This window comes from Ammospiza nelsoni, chromosome 1 (assembly GCF_027579445.1).
Source record: "Ammospiza nelsoni isolate bAmmNel1 chromosome 1, bAmmNel1.pri, whole genome shotgun sequence".
Lineage (NCBI taxonomy): Eukaryota > Metazoa > Chordata > Aves > Passeriformes > Passerellidae > Ammospiza > Ammospiza nelsoni.
In genome coordinates this window covers 112711111-112735628 of record NC_080633.1, presented here as the reverse complement: position 1 = coordinate 112735628, position 24518 = coordinate 112711111, and positions in this window count along the sequence as shown.

The window sequence follows — 24518 nt, the reverse complement described above, 5'->3', positions numbered from 1 at the left end:
TGATCTTGCCCAAATACCTTCCTAGAGCCCTTCTCTTAGGTCATGTTCAGACCTACAAACTGTTCCAAATTGTCCAACAGAAGGAAAGAGGGCAGCCTCAGGGGCTGCCCAGCTCTGTTGACCACAGCTCCACTGAAAGACTGGCAAGGTCTCAGGTTTCTGGTAAGCAGTTGGACTGAAATAAGAGGAGCAGCTTTCTAGCTGCAGGCCACTTAGAAAAGCTATAGGAAAACAAAAAAGTGAATTTTTTAGAAAGCGATTTGTAGACCGGCTGTTTACTGCTCTTCTCTGCCTGGATGGAAAATCCTTTTTTGGAGTAGCTTAGAAAAAAAGATCAGTACAAGTGTAAAACTTCTTGTCAGAGTTATTGCAGCCAATTATAACCTCCACATTTCATTCCTCACTTTTCATTTCAGGCTTTATTGATTTTTTTTTTCTTCTGGTTTCATTGTTTCAAAATGTTCAGCAGCTACTGGTATCTCCTTAGCCAGCCTTCAGTCTCAAAGTACCTGAGTTATCTTTTGAGATACTGAACTCTTTTCTGAATATGACATAAATTGCTCTCCAGGGCCCAAATTCATGTAAGTGAGTAACTTTATTAATGTTAGTGGTATTATCCAAACAAAATCTTGTCATATGCATTTTTCTTCTATTTCCATTTAAAGGGAAGTACAGTATTCATCTGTTTGTGCCATCTGTCCTTGGTAGTCAATGAATCTAATTTTTCTAATGTCATACTCTGTGATGCAACTATTTGATGTATATGACAGTTCCTTGATGATCTTGATTTCAGCATTTTCTGTTCTACAATCTGCTCCATACCAATCCAAATGTTTAATTTGCCAAATAAGCTGTCTGTCTAAGACTCTTATTTCCTCTCTAACCTCTAGTCTTTCTTTTTCTCCTTTGTTGTTTTTCATTCTCTTTTCTTCTTTTCGAAAGGAGGCAATTAAAAATAAATTTAACTAGGTACCTTTTCTTACTTGACAATAAACACTGGTGGTCAAGAGACGGTCAGTTATAATTGTCTTTTAATTGGCATTAAATTTATTAAAGAAGACCTTGTCTTATCAACCTGCTCTAAAATTACTATACTTAAAATATGTGTGAATTCACTCTTTATGAAACAAAGGATTAATACTGGAGCATAGGACCACAGTGTCACTGAAGGCAGAGGGTGATTTATGACTAGTTTTTAAGAAAAACTACCCCAAGAGACCAAGAAGAGTTAATTCTTCAGGCATTAGGGAATAATTTAAACAAGTCACAGAGACAAACAAGATGCAGGGAAAAGCCTTTGGATAATGGTCAGTGGTTACAAGTACGTATTCACTTTATTTTTTATTTTTAACCTCACCCTTCCTGAAAAGACCATGTTCTTCTGGATGTGCTAGATTGGACAAGAGGGAATGATTTTAAACAGAAAGAGTGTGGATTAAGATTCTATACTAGGAAAATATTCTTTATTGACAGAGTGGTGAGGAACTGGAATAGGTTGTCCTGTGGATCTGTGGATGCCATGTGCCTGGAAGTGTTCAAGGCCAGGCTGGATGGGGCTTTGAGCAACCTGCTCTGGTGGTAGGCGTTCCTTCCCATCGCAGGAAGCTGGAACTAGATGATCTTTAGGGTTCCTCCAAATCCAAACCATTCTATGATTTTATAATGCAGTTCACTTTGTTTTTCCTTATAGCATCAACCATTAGAACATAACTGCAAAGCCCAAGCAAATATCTGTTTAAAAACTGTAGTAGCCTTGCTCATGAATGTTGTACTGCTGTGCACTAAGGAGCCAAAATGTCCAAGTCTGCCTTTTGCTTCACACACTAGCCAGTTTTATGACCTGAATCTACAAATGGTTTTCAGTACAAGCATATGAAGATATGTGCAGGTATATAATGAATGATTTCTATGTACTGTGCACCATGTGAGAGACAAGCTATCCTCAATAAAAAACTCTATTTCTACTAATGACTGATCTAATGACACTTAAATCTTTTCAGTATTTTGACAAAGTGAATATTACTTTTGTGGCTGGTGTTGTGAAGGAACACAAAGGAAGCCTGTAGGAAACTGAGCTCGAGCAGTCTTTAGCCAAAAGTCAGGAGCAAGTTGACCTATAAAGCTCTTCAGTCTTTCTTGGCACCCTACATATTGGGTTGTTTGAATCATAATATCTGAATGGTGTTTAAAACTGCTTGGCAGTAAGAAATTAGTCTTCTCAGATGACAGTACTTCATAAGTTAAGCCAAATACTTCCACAGAAGAATTAACAAGGATAAAGACGAAAAAAGGAACTGTACAATTACCACTTCACTGAAAAGCTGGTAATTTATCCGCTGATTAGTAATCCTCCGTTGTAATTCTGAGACCTTAAGAAAGAGACAGACCTGTTTGGAAAGATTTTTCCAGTTCTTTCCTTCCTGTGGTGGCTTCTGGCAGTTTTTAGCTACTGCCTTTGCAACATTCCTGGGTATACTGTTTGAAAAATAGGAAGCAAAAGATGCTGCACTGGGGAAATTAAAAATTAATCAGTTTTTATACTTTTCAAACCACCAGAATTTTGAATGTCTACTACTTAAATAGTTAAATGACTCAAAAGGTTATAATGGTGTTTTTCATCAAGGGAGCATCATGAGGTTTAAAACCACAACAACCTGCAAAGGAAAATGCAACAATTATATATCTTGATTTTTTTTCAAATTCTTTGTATTTCATTGCATATGGTGATGTTTATGTTGATGTTTATATCAAATTCTTCATATTCAGAAAAAGAATTATGAGCTTTATGCCCCTTTTGTAGCTTGATGTCATTACTGCCATTCCTTAGTATTTTCATGCACATCTGTACTGCTAAAGATGGATTAATGGTATTATATACATACATAGTTGCATACAGAATAGTGCACTAAGCAGATGACCTTGTAAAGTCAAGATAATCCCTTAGAACGCACAGAATTGCTATTTCTAATTGTGATAACTTTCTCTCAAATTTAGATGTTTAAATCCATTGAAATTTATCAGAATGGTCATCAATGTCCTACTGAATTATTTCTTGTTACCATCTAAATTTTAAAACTAAACCAAATTATTATAAACTTTACAAGATCTTTCCCTTAATAGGAAAGGCATTTGGAATTTAGATGGCCATTTATGCCTGTTCTGTTTTCTTTGCCATCCGTGCAGCCTCGATTTCTATTGACATATAGGGAAACTGTAAAATAACATCTTCTACCTTCAGTCTGTTAATTTGGCTAACACTAATAATACTGCTAAACTTATGACAGTGTCCTTCTGTGCATTAGTTTGGATCATTTGGTAGCAGAAATAGTGTAAAACATGTAAGAACTTTGCTGAAACATAAACTTTTTTCTTCAGGTCTATGGAACTGGATTTACTTTGTCTTTTTAGTAGAGTGATTATATGTAGTATTTCCTCATTAAAGGTAATCTATTTCTGAGCAGCTCTTGAAATTCTGAAGAATCATGGACACGGAAGGAAGGATTCTGAGTGCAAAACTGAAGAAAGACTAGAAGGAAAGTCTCACTGCTGGGGAATTTTTGCTCCCTGAGTATTTGGTAAAAAGTCCCTGTAGAGACAAGACTGCTTAGAACATGACTGGCAGCTGCCATTGATTTATGAATTTATTCTGCTCTGGAAAACCAAGGACAGATGCTGGTGCTGGGTACCTCCTTGGCATCTGAGGCACACATTGTTATAGTAGTGCTTTTGAAAAGAGGAGGAATTATCCGGCAGCTTAGAAAGGACAGAGAAAACTTTGATGCAGTAGGTAACCATTTAACTTGAAAATACTCCCCAGCCTCCAGTCTTGGAAATAAGCACCAGATGAATCCTATTAAATTTTGGGTATTATGCCTCCTCTGAGGTCCACTCACCTTTCTTCTGCTTTTCCATTGCCCTGTTCTCTTTTGGATGAAAACACAAGCATCCAGCAGCAAGTGTCCTCTGACAGGTCTTCTATCCTGAACAAGGGCATGAAACCAGAAGTCCAGGGACCAACCCAAAACTATCCTGTCCGACAGCTTGGACTCAGCACTTCTGTCAACTACCAGTTTAGGAGCCAGGACCAATAATATAAAGTTTATCCAGAGCCCTTCTGCAGCACAGATGTAGTAGTGAAATTTTGCAAGTGGTGTTTAATAGAAGATTATTGAATAACTCTGGCTCAAATCAGAAAAAACCCTTATGTGGAGTACTTTCAGACATCTGCTAATCACCTGTATATAACTGAACAATTCCTTGATTGTGGCTGAAGGTTTGACTAATGTTTTGTAAATGTGAGAAAATGGATGAGAGCAGAAAGAGTCCATTTGAGGAGGTTTGGAGTGATTTTTACCCACTTATGCATTGCTGATTCCTGCTGTACTGTGAGAATAGGAATTATGTGAATTTTTGTTGTTGTCTCCTTGCAGTTTCTGTTTGCTTCTGCAAATATCTGTACCTACAAACGGTAGTGTTTTAGCAAGAACTTTCTAATAAATTAATCCAATGTTCACAGCAACTGCAGAAGTTTCCTCAAAAAAAAGTTTGAACAACATCTCTGGAAAACATACAGCACAACATTAGAGATACTCAGGCAGAATTACAGCAATGGAAATGAAATGCTTTTGGTTTCAAACACAGTCATGTGGCTGTTCTCCAGTTCCAAAAGCAATCCAATGTGTCCCCTTAGAGTGCAGTGGAGTCATCTGGGAATTATTCAGACAGTGAAACAGAGAGTATTGAGGAACAAAGTTTTCCTGTGTTTGTTTTACACTTCAGAAATGCCTATCACTGACAACAGCAGTACCCAGGGAGTGGGAAAGATAGTGAAATATAGCTCTCTGTAGGCATTAGAAAAGCATAATTTTTCTTATGCTGACAAGCTATAGGTTTTAATTTCAATTTAAAATATGGAATAATGTGCCCTTAATGGTTCATAAAAAGACTGTAATTCCATCAAAGTCCTATGTATAAACTGAAATATTTGAGTTAAACTTGGTTAATATTACTCTAATTCCAAAAGTAACATCTTCAACATGCATTTTCATTACACACCACTTTTTTTGGTCAGATGGATCCAGCAAACACACAAATATTAAACACCCTCCTAAATTAATATGATTTTATGCAAATGTTCCTTTATTGAGGATAATTCAGCAAATACATTTTTTTCTGCCAGAAACATTACTCATCTCATAGGAGGTACTTTCCTCCTGTCATGAACACTTGATATTCTGCTGCTGCTTCTAATTGAGACTTCATAAATGGGATTTACTTCTATTATGTCCTTGGGAAAACTTAACTGAAAGACAGCCAGACTTCTCATTTTACCTGGCTAGACTTTCTTCATTATTTTTGATTAATTTATTTACAGCCATTGACTAAGAGTAACATTTTGGAGGCTGGACAATCTAATAGATTTTGCAAATAGAAATGTCCACCTTCATTTCCTCTTGCACAAACAAAGGTGAGCCATTGGTGAGTTTGACACATTACTCATTTAAAAAGAAATTACAGCTATTCACATTAGTTAGGTCAGACTCTCTAAAAAGAGCTCTCCCTTGATTATAGCACTTATAAATTATGCAAGAGGTTCAATAAATAGAATTTTTAAAATAATGCAGTTGACTATTCAGTTTTAACTTGGAATCACATAAATACTTATAAACTTTTAAGAAAATGTAGCTACAATGAATCTGAATCAAATACATGTTACGAAAATTTTGAAATAAGGATTTTATTTGTTCTCAGATTGAATTGGTAGTCCTATACCTAATGTCCAGATAACAGCAGAAAAGGTCTAAACTGAAATGGAAGGGAGCTTTTTGTAGTGACCATTTTCAGAAATGTCTGAAAATGTCTACAGTTCTGCCACAGTCACAAAAAACTGTTATTTTTTTCCTTTCAGAGGGAGTGATGGGATTCTTGCAGCTACTGAGCACAGCCCTGTGCAGTTTTCAATGCATGAACTGGAGTCGTTTCTGTAAAGCCATCCTGGTTTTTGCAGTGTATTTTAGTCCTGCTATGGTGGATTGACCCCAGCTGAGCACCAGGTCAAAGCACCCCCCTTCTTAGCTGGACAGGGAAGAGAAAATAGAATGAAAAGCTCATGGATGGAGATAAGGGCAAGGAGAGATCACTCACTAATTACCATCATGGATAAAGCAGACGTGACTCACAGAAATTAGTTTGATTTTTTGCCAATCAAATTAGAGTAGGGTAATGAGAAACAAAACCAAATCTTAAAACACATTCTCCCACCCCTACCTTCTTGCCAGTCTTAACTTCACGAATGATCTTCTTTACCTCCTCCCTTCTAGAGGTGCTGGGGGATGGGAAATGGAGGCTGAGGTCAATTACTCACACTGTTAATTTCTGCTGCTTCTTCTTTCCTCAGGGAAGGACTGCTCACACTCTTCCCTTGCTCCAGCATGGGATCCCTCCCACAGGAGACAATTCTCATGAACTTCTCTAATGTGAGTCCTTCCCATGAGCTGTGGTTCCTCATTAACTAGCCCAAGGTGGGTTCTCTCCATGAGGTGCAGTCCTTCAGGAATAAACTGCCCCAGTGTGGGTCCCCCCTGGGGTCACAAGTCTGGCCATCAAACCTGTCCAGCATGGGCTCTGTCCATGGGTCCACAGCTACTGCCAGAACTCTGTTCCAGTGTAGGCCTCCCATGGAGTCACAACTTCCTTCAGGCATTTACCTGCTCCTGCATGGGGTCCTCCATGCACTGCCAGGGGATCTCTGCTACCCCATGGACATCATGAGCTGCTGGGGGACAGCTGCCCTCACAATGTTCTTCACCATGGGCCACAGGGGAAGCTCAGCTCCACAGTCTGGAGGACCTCCTCCCACTTCTCCTTGGTGTCTGTAGGGCTGTTTCTCACATGCTCTCACTCTCCTGCTGTGGGTTTGGAGGCTTTTTCCCCTCCTTTAAGTTGCTATCCCAGATAACAACTGTTGCTGCTGGGTTTGTCCTTGGCCAGTGGCAAGTCTGTCCTGAAGCCAACTGGCATTGGTTCTGTCGGACATGGGGGAAGTTTCTGGCATCCCCCCACTACCAAAATCTGGCCAGGGAAACCCAATACACAGTGCAATATTGTACTCAACTCTGAATCCTATAAAATAATCTCAATCTCATCAAAATAAAACCAGGCTACTGACTTCACTGCCACTAGTCTTACCCAACAACAAAGTGTGACTCTAAATCTTTGCCATTAATGTCCCCTCTCCAGATACTTCCTGTCTACACTAATACAAAATATAATTAGCTTCATTGCATTCTTTTCTCAAGTATTCCCCCTTCTCTATTAGAACCTCAGGCAGATATACTATGCTAATCAACTCACATGTAATTGTTTTCATAGCCTGGAATCACTGAAGCACACGACATGAGGGGAATACTAAGATAACTCTTGGTAGATAGAGCTCCACCCTGTCTTATGCATGAACAAATGCTAAGTGTCTGCTGAGCATCCAGGACAATCACTGAACTGAGGCATATCTCAAAGAGGCAGGTTTCTTACTTGTGTATTTTTTACCCTGTGTGTTACATTGCCTTTTATTTTTGTCTCATACAAGTCTTTGCTCATTTTGGTATTTCACATTTTTTACAAATTCATGAGCAAGTGTATATTTTGCTGCTAGACTATTCTGCTTCTCTAGTTAGTTTTCCTTTGTCAGTTGTCATTGTTACAGACATACTTTGATTTTTAAATTTTTTGTTTCATTATAAACATAAAGCCTCCAATGCCATCTTCTTTTCCAATTTCTATTTTATTCCGCTTGTGCCTACTCTCATACAGAAATATTTTTCTCCTGGTTAATCCTCTGTAATTCTGAGAAATATGAGAAATTCTATAGATATGAAAGTTCAATTTGTTTGTGTATTCCTATCTTTTAGCCTGTTCCAGTGCCAAATCATACTGTAAATTCTCATGAGGTGTTTCTTTTTCTGTGATTTAGGATATATTTGCCAGATTGTATTGAAGCAGCATTTAAAAATTTATTCAGTATCATCTGAAAATCTGTTGTATGCCATCTACACAGAGTAGCTGCCTAAAAGAAATCAAAACCTTTTTTTCCTTACATTGGAATTTTCTATTACCCTCTATAGAATCTAGGAAAATTGTGGTAGGCATGAAATAATGTAGGACTCCATCATAACCTGGTTTTGATGCAGTCTAACAGGAATTTGTCTTTTCTGACTTCAGTTATCTGCAGTGTAGTCATCATTATCTGAGCTAGCCATCTGAACATCTATAGTTCATTGGGAAAATTGCCAAACCTCAGTTCATCTCTGCATGTCACCTGCAATAACATGACATGAGCTTCAGGTTTGAAGTATCTTTGTTGTGACTGCATAGGACATCCCCTAGCCTACATTGTGGGTGTCTACATTATGTCTGCAGAATTTCTTCCTCTTTCTCACATCTGAGATATTCCACTGCTATTCTTTTCATCTAGTTGAGCCTTGTGGAAGACTGCAGAATCTCACTTTTTGTTTCCTCTCACAGTGTTGAAATTTCTGTTTGTTACATTACATTTGGTGCCATTACACATGGCACCACTTCAGTGGCATCTGCCCCTCTGAAAGTGAGATAGTTCCAGTCTTCTCCAGACTGCTCCCTGCTGCAGGGACCACACTGACCCTGAGTCGCTCTCAGGAAACAATGCATGGAAGCAACACGGATAAGGTTTTTTGCATCTCCTCTCTATTCTATCCTCTCACTGCCTCTGCCCATTCTGAGGAATAATCAAGTCCACAACAACCGTGGTAGCTTACTGAGGGATATGCAAAACAAGCCATTATACTTTTCTCATTTAAAACTAAGCGGACTTGCTAAACTAATTTCCATCTTGACTTCATTTCAGACAGAAAAGCAAGGATGGGTGAAATGTTTCAATTATCAGGCCCACTACGGATGCTGCAGTAGCAGGTAACAGATGCACCTTCAGCTGATCAATATCCTGCTCTGTGGTTTTCTTCACATGAGCATCCCAAGCTCCAACTACAATATAGACTGTCATCTTGAACAAACAGTTCAAATGATTCTCCAGGGACTCTTTTCAGGGGCACAATAGAATAGACAACAGCACAAAACACTGGTCTTTTTCAGATATTATACTCTTTCTTTACATAATGCATTCAATGAGGTTCAATAGTTATCTGCCAGGACCATTTATCTAGGAATATATTCCATAGCATTGATCTTTGGAGGATATACAGCTAGTGGGTTAATTAGACAGTTAAATCATGTACTAATTAAAGTGACTCTGAAGCACTGACCTACTACTGGAAAACAAACAAACAAACAAAAAATATAGAAGACAGAGATTTAATATCAGACCTCCTGGAAGCTTCAGACATAATGAAGATCATAAAGAATGACTTCATTTGATGTTTTATGATATACTATGGTGGGAGAAGTAAATTGTCAAATGGTCTAGTGTCGCAGACATTTCTCCACAGAAATCCTTTATTTCACATTTCTGTCTCTTCGGGAGCCAGAGGCCCCCGAAGAGAAGGTAAACAATTATTATCAGCTGCTGTGGAATGCAATAGGATTCACCTTGATTGGCTCATTTTCTATGTTTATAATTAAGGGCCAATCATCAGTGCAAGCCAGAGGACTGAGTCCCTGGACACAACTTTGTTGTGGATTCTTTTCTATCTATTCTTAGCTTAGCTAGCAGCTCTGCAAACCTCTCTCTATATTCTATTAGTATAGTAATAATGTATTATATATCATATATTAATAAATTCAGCCTTCTGATCAAGATACAAGATTCACCGTCTCTCTCTCACCAGCAGCGACCCACTCAGGCCGCTGAAATATCTGGTGACCCCTCGTGTCAGAGCAAAAATTAATCTGATAAGACCAGAGGAGCAAAATTGCTGCACTGGGTAAAAATCCTGTATGTGTGGCATTTGAGGGTTGCTTTGAGGTGACCTCAGAAAGTGGATTCAAGCCAGGAGCTGAAGAACCGAAGATCCTGATTTGGACAGAGTTCACAGCCAAGGCTGACCACAAAGAGAACCTTTCTTCTGGAAAACCGTCAGGAAAGATGATGGAAAAGAGCAGCAGACCTGTGGAGCTGGCCAGAGCAAGCTGGACTCTTTCAAAAGGTACTGTTCACTTTTCTATCCCTGATGAACCAGCCCTTCGTAGTTTGTGGCTGTTTGTATGGCAGACCCATGCCTTGCCAGAAGAGATTCAATTTTCCTCTGCAGAGGAAAAAATCATAGCCCTCTGGAAACATTGGTGCAGAGAAGATGGTTTCTTTTTGTCAAAAACAGATATCTATGGGTTCTTTCGATGGGCAAAGCTTTTTGGGTTCTTTGCTGATATTCTGTATGCTTTGGATGTTTTTGTTTGGGAGTGCATGGACTCGATTATCCAGTGCGTCTACCTGGAGGGACGCGTGTTGCCTTCCATCTACCCAGCATTTATAAAGCTTTTCCCAGTCCTGAAGCGCAGAGCAGCTTGTTTTCAGTGGATCTCTAACTGTTATGGCCAAGCTCCGTTTCCACCGCCCTTGGCAGAAGACCCGATGGGGGACGACTTTGGGTTTTTTTCCCCCCGCTGCTTCACGGCGGGGGGGGGGCGAAACTTCGCGGCGCGAAGAAGTTTTTTTTACTCTTGCTCCGGAGCATGCTCAGATGGAGTGTCCTCCTTCCCCCCCTTCTCTCTCTCCGGGGGGATGGGAGTGGCCGCTCAAGCCAGCGCCGGCCTCTCAGACTCCGCCTTCAGAAACGGGGGCGGCACCGGTCTCCGAGGTTTCCTCCACGGCCCTGCTAGAGCTGTCACTCCAGGAGATCCCGTCTCCGCCTCTCCAGGAGGTCCCGCCCGCGGTTGCACCGGTCTCCCTGCCCCCGCCAGAGCCTGTGTCGGAGAAGGCCGAAGAGACAGCACTTCCGCCGATTGACCTGTTGCTAAGCAACGGCGACGCTCCGCCGCTTCTCCAGGATCCGCTGGTGCCCGTGCCGTGTCTGCCGCCGCCTCCAGCCGAGACAGTTCCTGTTCAGGATGGGGCTGAAAACGCCGTTGAACCTGCGGGACCCTCGGAGCAGCCCGCGGGGGATCCCACGCTCAGCGCGGTTCCCCCCCCGGTTCCGGCTCCCTCCCCGATGCTTCCACTGGACGTCCCAGCAGTCGCTCCGGCAGGGGGTCTCTCCTTCCGTGGAGCGGGGGCTGCCCGCCAGCTCACTGTTGTGGCAGTCCAGCTGCCTGTTTTTAAGATCAGCATTCTCGGCGGTTTGGGGGGTGGTTTTTCGGGGATTGTCCCATGGACGCCGCCGCCTCTCTTGTGTCCTAGTGGCATGGGGGGGCAGGTGCATCCAGAGAGTTCTGCCTCTGATCCCCAGCCCGGAGGGGATGGGGATGAAGCCAGGGTGCGGATGAGAGACAAACCCGATGTATTGCAGAGGGAGAGGGCACAGTTGGAGGAGACCATAGCTGGTTTGCTGTGGGAAACAAACATTCCCAGACCCGAGATGAAGATTCTCGGGGCAGCTTCTATTTCCCTGCTGCTGGCATGCCTCAGTGGTTTAGGGGAAAGGAAGCGTCTCACTGCCCGTGCTGCCATTGTGCTAGCAGCAAAGTTCAGGCCTGTGGGAAAGCACAGCCTCCCTCATGAGTTTGGCCTGGGATGCTGGGCTCAGGAAATTCCTGGGCCGGGCCCACTGCGAGGCCTCTTGATGTTTCTAGGGGTTCTGGTTTGTCCTACCGGTCCGGGTCCCCCTGTGTGAGCCAGTTTTGGGGTTCCTGGTCCAGTATGGGCCAGGGCCCCCAGGGCCTTTCCTAATCTGGCATTGCTCTGCTCGGCTGCTGCTCTTTTGCTTTTCGATCAAAAAAAAAAAAAAAAAAAAAAAAAAAAAAAAAAAAAAAAATTTAAAATTAAATAAAAAAGATTGAAAATACTGGGCAGCAGCTCTGAAGCGCTGAAGCACTGAAAGGCCAGCAGAAAAGACATTTCAAAATTGTACAAATTATTTAAAATTGTGTTATGCTGTTTCAGGACCAAAAAGGACTCTCAGATGTCCAAAAGAAACAACTTCAGCTGATGGACTGTTCCTGAAACTCAGCTGCATGGACTTGAATTCTCTTTGCATTGTTTCTTGCAATTTTCTTATACTGTAGGATTGTTTTAGTGAATTATTAGTATTCTATATTTTATAGGTGAAGGAATTTCCTGTTCATTCCACATCAGCATTTTTCTTTTATTTTTATACAATTTAGAAAGGTGAGATGTCGCAGACATTTCTCCACAGAAATCCTTTATTTCACATTTCTGTCTCTTCGGGAGCCAGAGGCCCCCGAAGAGAAGGTAAACAATTATTATCAGCTGCTGTGGAATGCAATAGGATTCACCTTGATTGGCTCATTTTCTATGTTTATAATTAAGGGCCAATCATCAGTGCAAGCCAGAGGACTGAGTCCCTGGACACAACTTTGTTGTGGATTCTTTTCTATCTATTCTTAGCTTAGCTAGCAGCTCTGCAAACCTCTCTCTATATTCTATTAGTATAGTAATAATGTATTATATATCATATATTAATAAATTCAGCCTTCTGATCAAGATACAAGATTCACCGTCTCTCTCTCACCAGCAGCGACCCACTCAGGCCGCTGTAATAGTCTAGGAAGCCTCTCAGGCTGCAATAAAGGGAAAATTATTAGCATTTTTATATGTAAGTAGAGGGGGAAACTGAAATCAATTGATAGATGTTTTGGCTTTTGAAAGCTAAGCCTAATGAAATATATTTTGAAGAGGAACTGGTATACAAGTAGAGAAGTAAGAGATAAAAAATTGCCCACAGTGTGAAGGAAGTTTGAGAATTCTTTGAAGCTTACAATGGATCTTTTATGAAAGAGGAAGAAAGCTAACAACAGATGTCTATCTTATAAAATTAACCCAAACAGAATAGAGATCCAAAATGAAAAGGAGCATATCAGATTCTTCTCCTACAGAAAGTGTTTCCATTTTCAGTAGATCATTCTAGTGCAGGGATCATATTCATCTGTAGGAATAGGTGACTGAGCTTGCATTGCCTCTTTTGGATGCAGAAGTTGTGGGTAGTATTTATAGTAAAACACTATTTTTTTGGTATTTGAACCAATCATAGACCTTTACAGCTTATGTTGACAGTTATTGCCATGTACAAGTGCACACTAAATAATCTATAATTAGTAATTAACCTTTTCTTTCAAATTATCGTACTGCTCTGAAAAAATCATATCTAGAGGGTACAAATAACATTTTAGAGGGTACAAATAACATTTCAGCCATCAACTCTGTGTGGGCATGCTAGACAGCTTTCTACAGCAACACTGACTTTCAGATGCAAAACAAAAACACTGGGTGGAGGAGAATCATGAACGTGAGCAGTGTGGCACCTTCTGAGAGAGTGGCAGCAGGGAGTACAGCTTGACAGGTCACATTTAAGAACCTGTTTAATAGCCAGGAATCATAAGATTTTTAATATTATCTAAAACAGGCAAAACTGCCTCCAGCATAGTCCTGGAATAAACATGAGCTTAATTTCTGATATGTTGTAATTCCATTTTCCTTCCAGACACTCCTGTTGCAAGCTGGTAAATCTGACCTGCAAAGAAACAGCATTTCTGATCCTGAAGGTATGCACAGTGCATGCAGATTTCTTTCCATACTACCCACAAAAGCAACAATTCTTTTAAAGTTCAGCATTAGATCTCCCATTTTGTGTGGGCTGCTTGGCAATTCATGCTATATTAGTTTTTGTGAAATCATTAAGGCTCTCATTAGTTAGAGAACAGTTAATGGAAAGCAGTAATTATATTAATGGTAAAAATAAGAGGAAATATCTTTTTTCAGAACAGCGATTGAAAGCTCCAGCATGTTTTAGCTCTTGGTGAGAACATGCTTTAAACCACCATGACAGAGATGAGGACTTTAAGGAACTACCATCTTATATACTTCCTTCTACCACAAGTAAATACCTGCTCAAAACAAAACAAAATTTTTAATTTCTTCAAATTTTAGAGTGCCTGTTTTCTCATCCAGAAATATAGGACTAATATAAGGACTAATTTGAGAATTATTGCTTTATAATATATATATTTTTAATAAGAGTAGAAGATAAAGAAAGTCTTGTTAGAAGTGCATGGGAATAGGACAATTCCTACAAGCTAGAGTATGGGAAATTCTAATCAAATATTAGAAGGTTTGCTTGCTTTCTACTATAAGTGTGGGATGGCCTTGATTTAATGAGACTTGTTTTGAGCAGGGAATTCAGCTGGAGGAACTCTGGAGTACTAACCTAAATTATGTTTCTGTAGTTCTAGCTCTGATTCAGGAAAAATTTAACCCTATAAGATAAATATCTTTATCTTGAGATAAATATTAGCTGTTAATAAGGGTGGACTGAAATCAGTGGGAGGATGGGCATATATTTTAGTATTCTGAACAGGGATAGCTTCCTCCATCAAGGCTCAGATACACAGGAAATTAAACTACATTGTGATAAATTTTGTTTATAAAGACTGAGGAGTCAGCACAAGTTCTCTCTGTCTTCTTTTTCACACTTTTACAAAAAAGCACAAATAAAATTTCTTTATGTGGATCCTCATGAAGCCTTACAGTTGGAACGGTCCTATAGAAGGATACTTAAGTATATTCCCATATGGCTGCAATATGGCTGCATTTCTTTCTTTCTTTTACTTATTTTTACTCTTAACTTGTTGCCGCTATTCAGATGTAACACCAAAATGCCTAATTAACCTTTTGCATAATTAATAATTTTCAATTATGTTACAACATCCTTGATGTCTTTCAGGCTTGCTTTTATTTTTTCCTTTTAAATTATTAAAACTGTTGTTCAGTTTCCTTATTCCTCTACATTCCATCTCTCTTCTGATGGAGCCAATTCAACAGAAAAATGTTTAATTTCATAAATATGAAAATTTCTACATTCTAACAGAATAATAGGATTTGTTTTAGAGAAAAAGCACACCTTTTTCAGAATGAAACACATATTACCTTTGTTGACATACTGAAATATTTTTTTCCAGTTTTCCAGTTTCTGTGTGTGTATGTGTGTGGGTGTGTGGGTATGGGTGTGTGTAGAGTGAGATAAGCAGTGGTGGAAAGAAAGGTAGAGAATCTGGTATAAGACACATAAAATTTCTTTTTTTATGTCTTTTTTTTTTTTTGTAACTGTCATATTTCCTCTGTAATATTTCTGTTACAGATGGCAAATGAACCCAAATACGGAAATGTCATTTACGGCACTAAATATCTGCTTGTAGACCTATTCTAATTTCCATGTGTTCAAATTATTTCAAAATTACTTAAGGAAAAACAAGCATGAGACTATACTCACAGAGAATCAGTATTGTTTACTGTTACCCTGAAATGGGGAGTGTGAGTGACCAGAGAGGGGGTGGAAACAAATCTCAGGAGGGGAGAGTCTTCACCCCCCAGGACCAGAAACCCTGAGGCAAAGCCAGATATGAAAGAGTCTAAAATCATTCAGGGGACAGCAGGATCACAAAGGAACTGTGAAATCACATCATCTGCTTCCTGGATCTGGTCAGACTCAGCATCAAAGCCACAGCAGAACAAAGGGGTCATGCACAGATTCCTCTGATTTCCCTGGTAAGGTGAGTAGCTAAAGCAGCCGTGCAGGTGGGCTCATTGGGGAGGCAGGGCATGGCAGTGGGAGGGGACTCCACACAGCTAATATTAGAGTTAAACAATGCTGAGGATAATACTGCAGAATTATATGCTTCTATTTGAAAGGAGTTTGCTCCTGCACTGATTTCCTACATGTTCGCTACTGAGTCATGAGTAAATTTTCAAATATTTTTAAATGTAAAAATTACTCAGCAAGATTGCTAATGACTCCAAACTGAGACAGGCAGTTGACACAACAGAAGGAAAGGAAGACATCTAGGCATTTTCTTGGGAAACTGTAAGTGCCATTTACAGTTGTTTAAAGTTTTACACAATTTTGTGTGCTTGTAGTTATTCAACAGAACAGACTAATAGCAAATTATGTTTTCTCAGTGGCACAACGAAAACACTCAAATAGTGCTATGTTGTGCTACAACAATGTTAACTTTTAGTGCATCTTCACCTTGGCAGGAATACTACCAACTCTTTCTCCAATTATTAAAACTACCAATTATTAAAAGCAGTGACTGGTATTTTTGTGTATTTTCTATACTTTTGCACACAGGATTCAATTTTAAATCCAAAACACATAGCCAAAAGACTCACTTATTTTCTCCTTGTAATTATACTGCAGGAATGTCTAGGCTGTGATGTCTGCCTACTTAGATACCAGAGATTAGATCCTGGCCTGGAGATTCCAGAATCTATGGAGATACTGATAAAATGTCTTATTATTTCTGGAGGTAGTGAGCGGAGTACTGAATGTCAGGAGATTAGTCTAATTAGTACCAAGGATGGTAGGAAAGGATCATGGAACAAGCTGACAGCACAAAGATCAACTTTTAAGCCAGTCCAAGCAAGAGATTGGCTGTGTCAGGGAAAACACACACTTGTGCACACACGTGCACCATCAGCCAAGGACTTCTACATCCTGCTGTCAGTGCCAGGCACCTGTGAGAGGAGCCCCTAGAGATAGGGAATTGTATCTTTCCAGCAGTTTCTGCTATCACTCTCCTGTCCACGGCCAGTCGATGTCCTGGCTCAGCAGTGTCAGAGAGCTGGCCAGAGAGCCCTACGTAGCACCAGCCCAAGGGAGACCATGCACTGCTGTATCTCAGGTCCCCCGTGTTACAAAGATCTGAGGAACTGGGATTTCACTTGCTGTCCTTGGTGCTATTTCTCTAACCCAACCACACAAATTTTCCAAGATTCGTGATACGAGGCTAAGACTGCTCTCTCAATCCATTGTTCTTCCAGTCCTCTGCAGGTACCAAAGCCCCACAACATTATGTTGAATGAAGGCCTAATTTACAGCCCATTTTAGAAATCATTATTGTTATTTACAGTGTTTCATCTTCCCTGAAAGTACAACACACTCGTTTTTATCCATTTTTAGTCAGTCTTCAATCTTGTATTATTTCCATCTTTTAAAATATTTCTATTGTCTTTCTTCAAACACAAGCTCTCCATTCATAAAGAATAATTTAAAAACTTTTGCTTGTAGCTTTTCTCCCTGTAGCTTCTCTATTTTCCTTAATAGAAATTAGTTATTGTGATTGCCTGAGCTCTGATGAGTACACAGTACCATTAAAATCAGCCTCCAAGTAATCTGTAGGGGTTTTTTGTAAGATCAATAAATAATTTCTAAAGATAAGTTAAATAAATTGTACTTGCCTAGCAAGATAAAAGATCAGACTATGTGAGTATGTGTTTGTATGTTTTATTTAAAGCAGTTTGTGTCTGTTCCTAAATTTCAGCTTCAATATTCCATTTGATGCTGTAGAACTCTTAACTAGAGTATTTATGTATTTGAAGCCTGTGTTTTAATCCAAATTCATCAAAATGTCAATCATTCTTTGCAACAGTCTGCTCCTTTTTCTTATCAGTTTTCTGTATTATTAGGTTGTAGATGCAATCACACTTAATACTGCTGGAGGTGTGTATGTGATCTGCCTTCCTTCCCCACAGATCTGACAGTTTCATGGGCACTGATAAAATGCAGATGTAAGATTTGACTCTGATCTGTTGGCAAATCTGCACTGGCAAGCACTGACAGTCCAGGCAGTGTCTGACATTCTTGTGCAGAAAAAAATAACAGCTGCTTATCAATGATGTATTAGAGATGGGCACAAACCAACTGGTGTTCAAAGTCACATGAGAAAGGAGAAAACATTCATTGGCAAAGGGATCGCTTCGCTCCTACCACGTATCCGGCCTACATCTCTACTTTCTGTGGTAACTTCTGCTTTTCAGCCTCAAGGTCATAGAGATGAGTGCCCAGAGTCAGCTACAGCCATACTGTCAGCAGGGACACAACTTGAATACGAGCTGGTTTGCCTAACCTGGAGAGTCAGCTGGCTTCCTCAAAGCTGGAACTGAGCTGCCAGCCAGCACTTTGGTGGTGTGAGGGATAGGCTGGGCTCAGCTAAAGTAGTGTTATCATCTGCATAGTTTTGTTATCTCTTTCCTCTTACTGATTTCTAGGTTCTGCAAACATAACAGCTGGATTTCTTACCAGATGTCATTCCTGTTATTTCACAGAATTCACAGAATTCATAGAATGACTAGGTTGGAAGAGACCTTCAAGATCATCAAGTCCAACACATGCACTAACACCGCAACAAAACCATGGGACTGAGTGCCACATCCAGTCTTTTCTTAAATACATCCAGGGATGGTGACTCCACCACCTCCCTGGGCAGACCATTCCAGTACTTTATCAATCTTTCCATAAATTACTTTTTCCTAATATCCATATTTCCTAAATACCTATATTTCCTTTGGCACAGCTTAAGACTGTGCCCTCTGGTTCTGTCAGTTGCTGCTTGGAGAAAGAGACCAACCCCTACCTGACTACAGCCACCCTTCAGGGAGTTGTAGAGAGTGACAAGGTCACCCCTGAGTCTCCTTTTCTCCAGGCTAAACACCCCCAGCTCCCTCAGTCATTCTTCTTATGCCATGGCAACTTGGAAGATGAGAAATATAATGCCCCCCCATGGAGCTAAATACTACCAAATACAGACCAAAATGCTGTCATAGCAAGAGGACAGTTGAAATTCAAGACTGTGTCTGCTAAGTGCTTGCTAATTCAATAGTGGGTTAAAAACTTCTTGAAAATTAAATATCTGGCCAGATGCATTAAGTCTATACATTTCTTAATCCCTACTTTTCAGATTTGAAGAAATGTTAATTTATTTGGGATATAGTCAGAGTAGCTTAATTTTTTCTTAAAGAACAGGTGACAAGCTAACATCTGTCTCGTCCTTCCCTTAGCAACACCAAGCTATAGAAAACCAGACTATTGGTTACTGTGGTCAGGGTACTGTATACAAACATATATGAGGAAAATAAAAGAAAGATGTACCATATTTTGAGGGGATGTCTGCATAGAGGGGCACCAGAGGACCTGGCAGGGCATGAGGCTTTGGGGGAATGAACATTGCAGAGGGCACTGCAGGGTGTGCACAGGTACAGGTCAGACATCCTCAGGCAGGGTGCCCCAGCCTGCTTCCAGTGATGCAGAGGGTGAGGTCAGAGATCAGGTCTTCCCTTGGGTTTCCTTGGGTTTCCAGCTAGATCACAGAGATGCATCTGAACATCAGTCCTATTTTAAAAGACTTGAAATATTTTGCCACTCTTTTTCTAAACTGGATATTTAGTGTTATTTTCCATATATAAACTATAAAAAGAGTGATTGACTCCATACAATAAGTAATGGAATACTTCAAGTACTACATAAGTTAAATGTCTTATAAATATCAGTGCTACACTCATCAGTTTCATTGGCCCTCAGCCTTACCCTGCAAACTTGAAGAGAATAAATTATTTTATGCAGAAATGTAGATCACAATGTAGCACAATTAATTACTCCTCTGACCATCTTCCTCAGATGAAACCAGAGAAGCTTCTGTTTGTAAGATTTTGAGATTCCTCTCAGCATTTCTGTGGTGTCATGTTTAGACTGTAATGGTAATCCAGTAGCACACTAGACATTTTCCAAGCAGAATTCCATACTCCAGGGACGTTTTAGTCATAATACATTGTTTTAAAATCTTTTTCTTACAAAAAAATGAGCAGTTACCCAGATTGTTAGGCTCTGTTTCTTGAATGTTTGCTCAGTATTTGAGACACTGCCATAGAGCACAAGTGAAATGCTCAATGCCACTGTCAGTGTAGAGGTGTGTGCATCTCTTCATAATGGATATATCAGCGGACATCATCTTGAATAGCTCTCCTGGAAGAGTGCTAACTTAGCAGAGACACAGAGGTGGCAAAAGTACTGAGAGCTCTCTAGTGGATAAAGATTTCCACTATTTACCTGTGAATTCCAAGTTAGAAAATAGCTTTCAAGTTTGCAGAAGCCCGTTTATATTTGTTTGTGACCTTGTACATGTGTCTTTGTGCGAGGGCGTGTGTGAGAAGGTGTGTGAGAGAGCCCACAAGCACTGAAGCAGTGTAAGGAGCCATTTGAGATTAGGAAAAAAGAAAAAATGCTGTGCTCTGCTCTGCTGCACGTTTCAGATATGCCAGAGATTCAAAAAGGTCATTGCCAAGAACAGTTTCCTCCGTTGCAGACACACAGTAAATGTGTGAAGCGGCCCCGAGGGCAAAGCTGATAAGACTTAGTACAAACATGTTTGATCTGCGGGTTTTCTCTCTCTTTTTTTTTTTTTTTTTTCTTTTTTTGGTTCAGTCCTGTAATAAAGCTGTTAGTCACAGCCATTTGCAGGCAAAACTGTGTTTTTAAAGCAGAAGATATGAGATCTTGAAAACACGGATAAGTCCAGTGGAGGAAAGTTGCTTAAGGAAATGGATCTGTCAGCTGACACAGGGAACAGTCACGTAACAAGAGTTGAAGCTGAGCATTTCTGCTTTCTCAGGGAAAGGCAAGGGAAAATTTGTGAACATCTGCAGGCAAAGCTTTATCCTTAATCTTTCTGTTAGGTGTTGGCAGGATCACAGAAAACATTAGCAGTATTAATAAACAGGACAGACAACATAAAAGTGCTACAGTTTGATCACCATTTTAAACTTCCTTTAACCCCAGGCTCACTGCACATTTCTTTGTTTGTTTGTCTTGCTTGTTTGCACAGAGAAACAATATTTCTGTGGTTTTGAGCACCAAATCTGTATTTCAAACATGAAAAGCTGCACTTGTAAGGAAAAACATAGCAAAAGTTTCTAGCTGAATTAAATATAGATGTTGTGACATGCTATGTCATGTCCCTGTACCATAGAAAAGATTGATCCTCACTACAGTTTTGCCTTCAGTATCCACATTTAAATTCTTCTGTTTAATTTTTTGAGATTTTGCTTTGGTTTTTTTTAATCAGTAATACTTCTCCAATGTCCAGAGGTTGCCAAGTGGTCCTTTCATCTTTTTCTGGGGATTTTTTTGATACTCTTTTCCAGATAATCCAGTTACAGCTACCTAGCCAAAAAAACTGACCTCACTAAAAGTCACAATGATTCAGCTGCTCCCCTTCCAACCATATTTTCAGTAAATAAAGTATGGGTTTTTCCTGATTTGTCTTCTGGATTATTCTCATTCAAGAAACTTAATGTATCATGCTATACCAAAGACTTCAGAGAAGGTCAAATGATCTGCTAGGCAGGATGGTGGTACTGGCTCATTAAATGCCATTTTTCTACACTGGGTAAATTTCTCCTGACCAGCTGTCTGAGTGATTCTGTCTAGTTTCTGAAAAGCTCTTCTTTGTCTCCCAAAGCTTGCTCTAGAAACTGTCCAAGTAGTGTGCTACTACAGTTTCTTTCTTCCTGGGCTGGGCAGTTAATGTAACATTATTCTGGTTGATAACAGCTTCATCACCTTAGTAGAACTGGCTGAAATTTATTGCAGATGCTGAGTTACACAGCAGACCTTTTTGGTTATCACCTTCTCAAGCATCAGCAGTTTCACTTTATCACAAAAGCACCACTTTTACTGGGATAAATATGCTTGCACAGCTACTCTGACCAGTAAATGCTGGGGATATGGCTAAAGATCCTGAGAGTCACATACCTAAACTGAAATTTGAGAAAAACATCTCACAGATGTGAAGGAAACTTTTATTTCTTATCTGAGTAACCTTCGAGCCCTCAGGTTCTGAAATTTCCAGCTTCTTAAAATGTGTTCTGCATGTCTCTGATGTTAGTTTTCAGAGAGTAATCTGTTGTGATTACTTAAACCAGAGCTAGGTTAAGATCCCAAAGGAAAATTGCATGTAGGAGTGAAGTTCTTGTCAATGGAATTGTAGTGTACATATCTCTGCATGCAACACTTAACAAATTAGACAAGTATTTTAACAAACAATTCACACACATTAGATTATAGTCAATCGTATTCGAAGGCAAGGGTAATTCTGCTGTGAAGATTTTGAACAATGAATGCTTTTAAGCAATCAAACACGTTAATAGCATTTTGCTTTTATTCATTTTACATCTGCTTATGGGATATATGCTACCATACTTCACAGAAGCTGTTATATTAATGTACATTTAATGAATGTTTACTGCTGCACACAGCAGCTTTGAATTTTAGTTCCTATTATTTCTGGTAAGTGTTTGAAATAATTTTATACTATTAGGGAAGGCCTTGATCAGCAGACTTGCCCTTGAGAGGAAGCATGGAGAAACTCCAGGTGATGATACAAACCTACTAGGGTGAATCAAATCTTAGATTGTCTTTTTTCTAGAGAACTTTAAAAAGTAGCTTACAACAAGGCATTGTCAGGCAGTGTCTAGTTTTTAAAATGTCCAGGAAAGCATCTTGATTAATCTCCAGAGAAGGGGGGGTAGCCTGTAGATTAGATATAGAACTGTCTTCTAGACACAGCACTTGAAATTTTAGTTTTTTACAGTCTAGAATATACTCCACCTATAGCAGAGCTTTGCTTTTCTATACATTTGCATCTGAAAGGTAAGACTTTGCTTAAAGGCATTAAACAAAAATATCCATTTTCCACTAAAAACTGAATTAGAAGATTTTTGTAATAGTGAAGTCACATGTGGATGGACGGGTGTTGAAGAAAAATAGCAAAATATCTTTACTTGAACTCATGCACACTTGAAAAAATCAGACTTAAAAAGGGGGAAAAATAGAGAAAGACTTATGTGTACTTATAAAAGACTTTTATATATCCAGACACCATGTGGGGCCAGGAGTTATGAATTATGAGCTATATGCCCAAGCCTGCTCTCAGCATAATAAAACAAAATGGGAGAGGATGTGAGTTGGAGAGAAGAAGACAAAGGAACAGTAAGCCTTCACTGATGGCACCAAGCAGAGGCAGAGTTAATATCAGCAATTTCTAGTGAGTTACAGCAACCTCAACATGGAGTTCTTTGAGTAAAGGAAGTAGCAGTACTAACAAAGGTGGTGCCCCTATGTCTGTATTACTATTTGGTGGAGCAAGCAGTAACACAGACATAGGGGAGTCAACATGTGCATATTTATTGATGATCTGCATTAGTAGCCAATGGTCTCACACTTTGATTTTCAGCGTAGGTGAGTTTTATTATTCTGAGGAAAGTTTAGAAATAAATGGTTTATGGAATTTGTTTTAACGCATTTTGTTGCTCTAATGTGGTTTGACATTATTACTAGAAAGCAGCACCCTTAGCCTGTTGGTTTATGATCTCAGTATTTTGAGAGTCATTAAGCTCACATAATTATCTTTTTCAAGCAAGCTAAGGTAAAAAGTAAGTATCTGCAGCTGAAAGCAGTCACTTTTTATTTCAATCAAACTTTTTACTGTGCTTACTTAACTTAAGCATTTGCAATCCTTCCACAGCCCTCTGAGAGCCTGATTGATTGTGATGTGGCTCCTGGATCAATACCTCTGTAGCATACCAAAGAGTTGCCAGAGCAAGCTGTGCACCTGCTTTATGGAAAGCAATCTGTCACTTCTCTCTGTCATGCAGATATGCTAATTCAGCTGTTTATCTGGATGCAAAGCATTTCCTCTAAGAGTGATATCTGTGTGTGTGCAAAGTGCTTTCATTGACGCGTTTTCTGAATACCTGAGTATTTACTGGACAAAGTGTATTCAATACCAATGGGAACCACAAGTAGTGTATTTTAATATAGTATCCAGCTGATATAAAAAAGTTCCCCATATTCAGGACACTATATTGCATTTTAGCTTGCACTTCAGATGCAAAATATCTATTTCAGCTATTAACCATATTAACCTAAGTTATTAACCATTGCTTGAAGAAGTAGTCTTGCAGAACCAGTCCTTGTGGTTTCCTGCTTTGTGTAAGAGAGGGTTTTGTCTTGTTACCTCATGATAAAACATGTTTTTAAAAGTTTCAGTAAATAATAGTATTTTGTTCTCGGAAAAAGGAAAGAGAGAGCTGAAGTTTTCCTTATTACCTGTGGGAATCCATTAGTCCTTTAGAAGCTTTACAAGGCATTGTAAGAAGAGCTAGCAAGCAGAGAAAAAGTCTGAAGTCATCTTCTTCCCAGAGTAACTTACTATTACTAAGAAATGTTCTATTTCTCTTAAGGCTTGATCTTTCACATCCACCTGAACCATCTCATAATCAAACTCAAGAAGGAGCAAATTAATGCAAATATTAGAGATTTGATCTGCATTGTGCCGGGTGGAAGGTACCTCCTGCTAATCCTAAGGAAAACAGAATGATTTATTAAAGGTCAACACCACATGCAAGTTAAAAATGTTTACTGTGGGCTAATTTAGCAATGGGACCTCACAACAGAAGGTAAAGCTGAACAGGGCAGATGTACTGCAACAACAGCCATGCCTACTAATTTTGCCTCAGTTTTTAACTACAATGCAATGCAAGGTTGTTTTCTTACTGGCATTTTTAAAGGATTTCTCTTCTGGGCCAC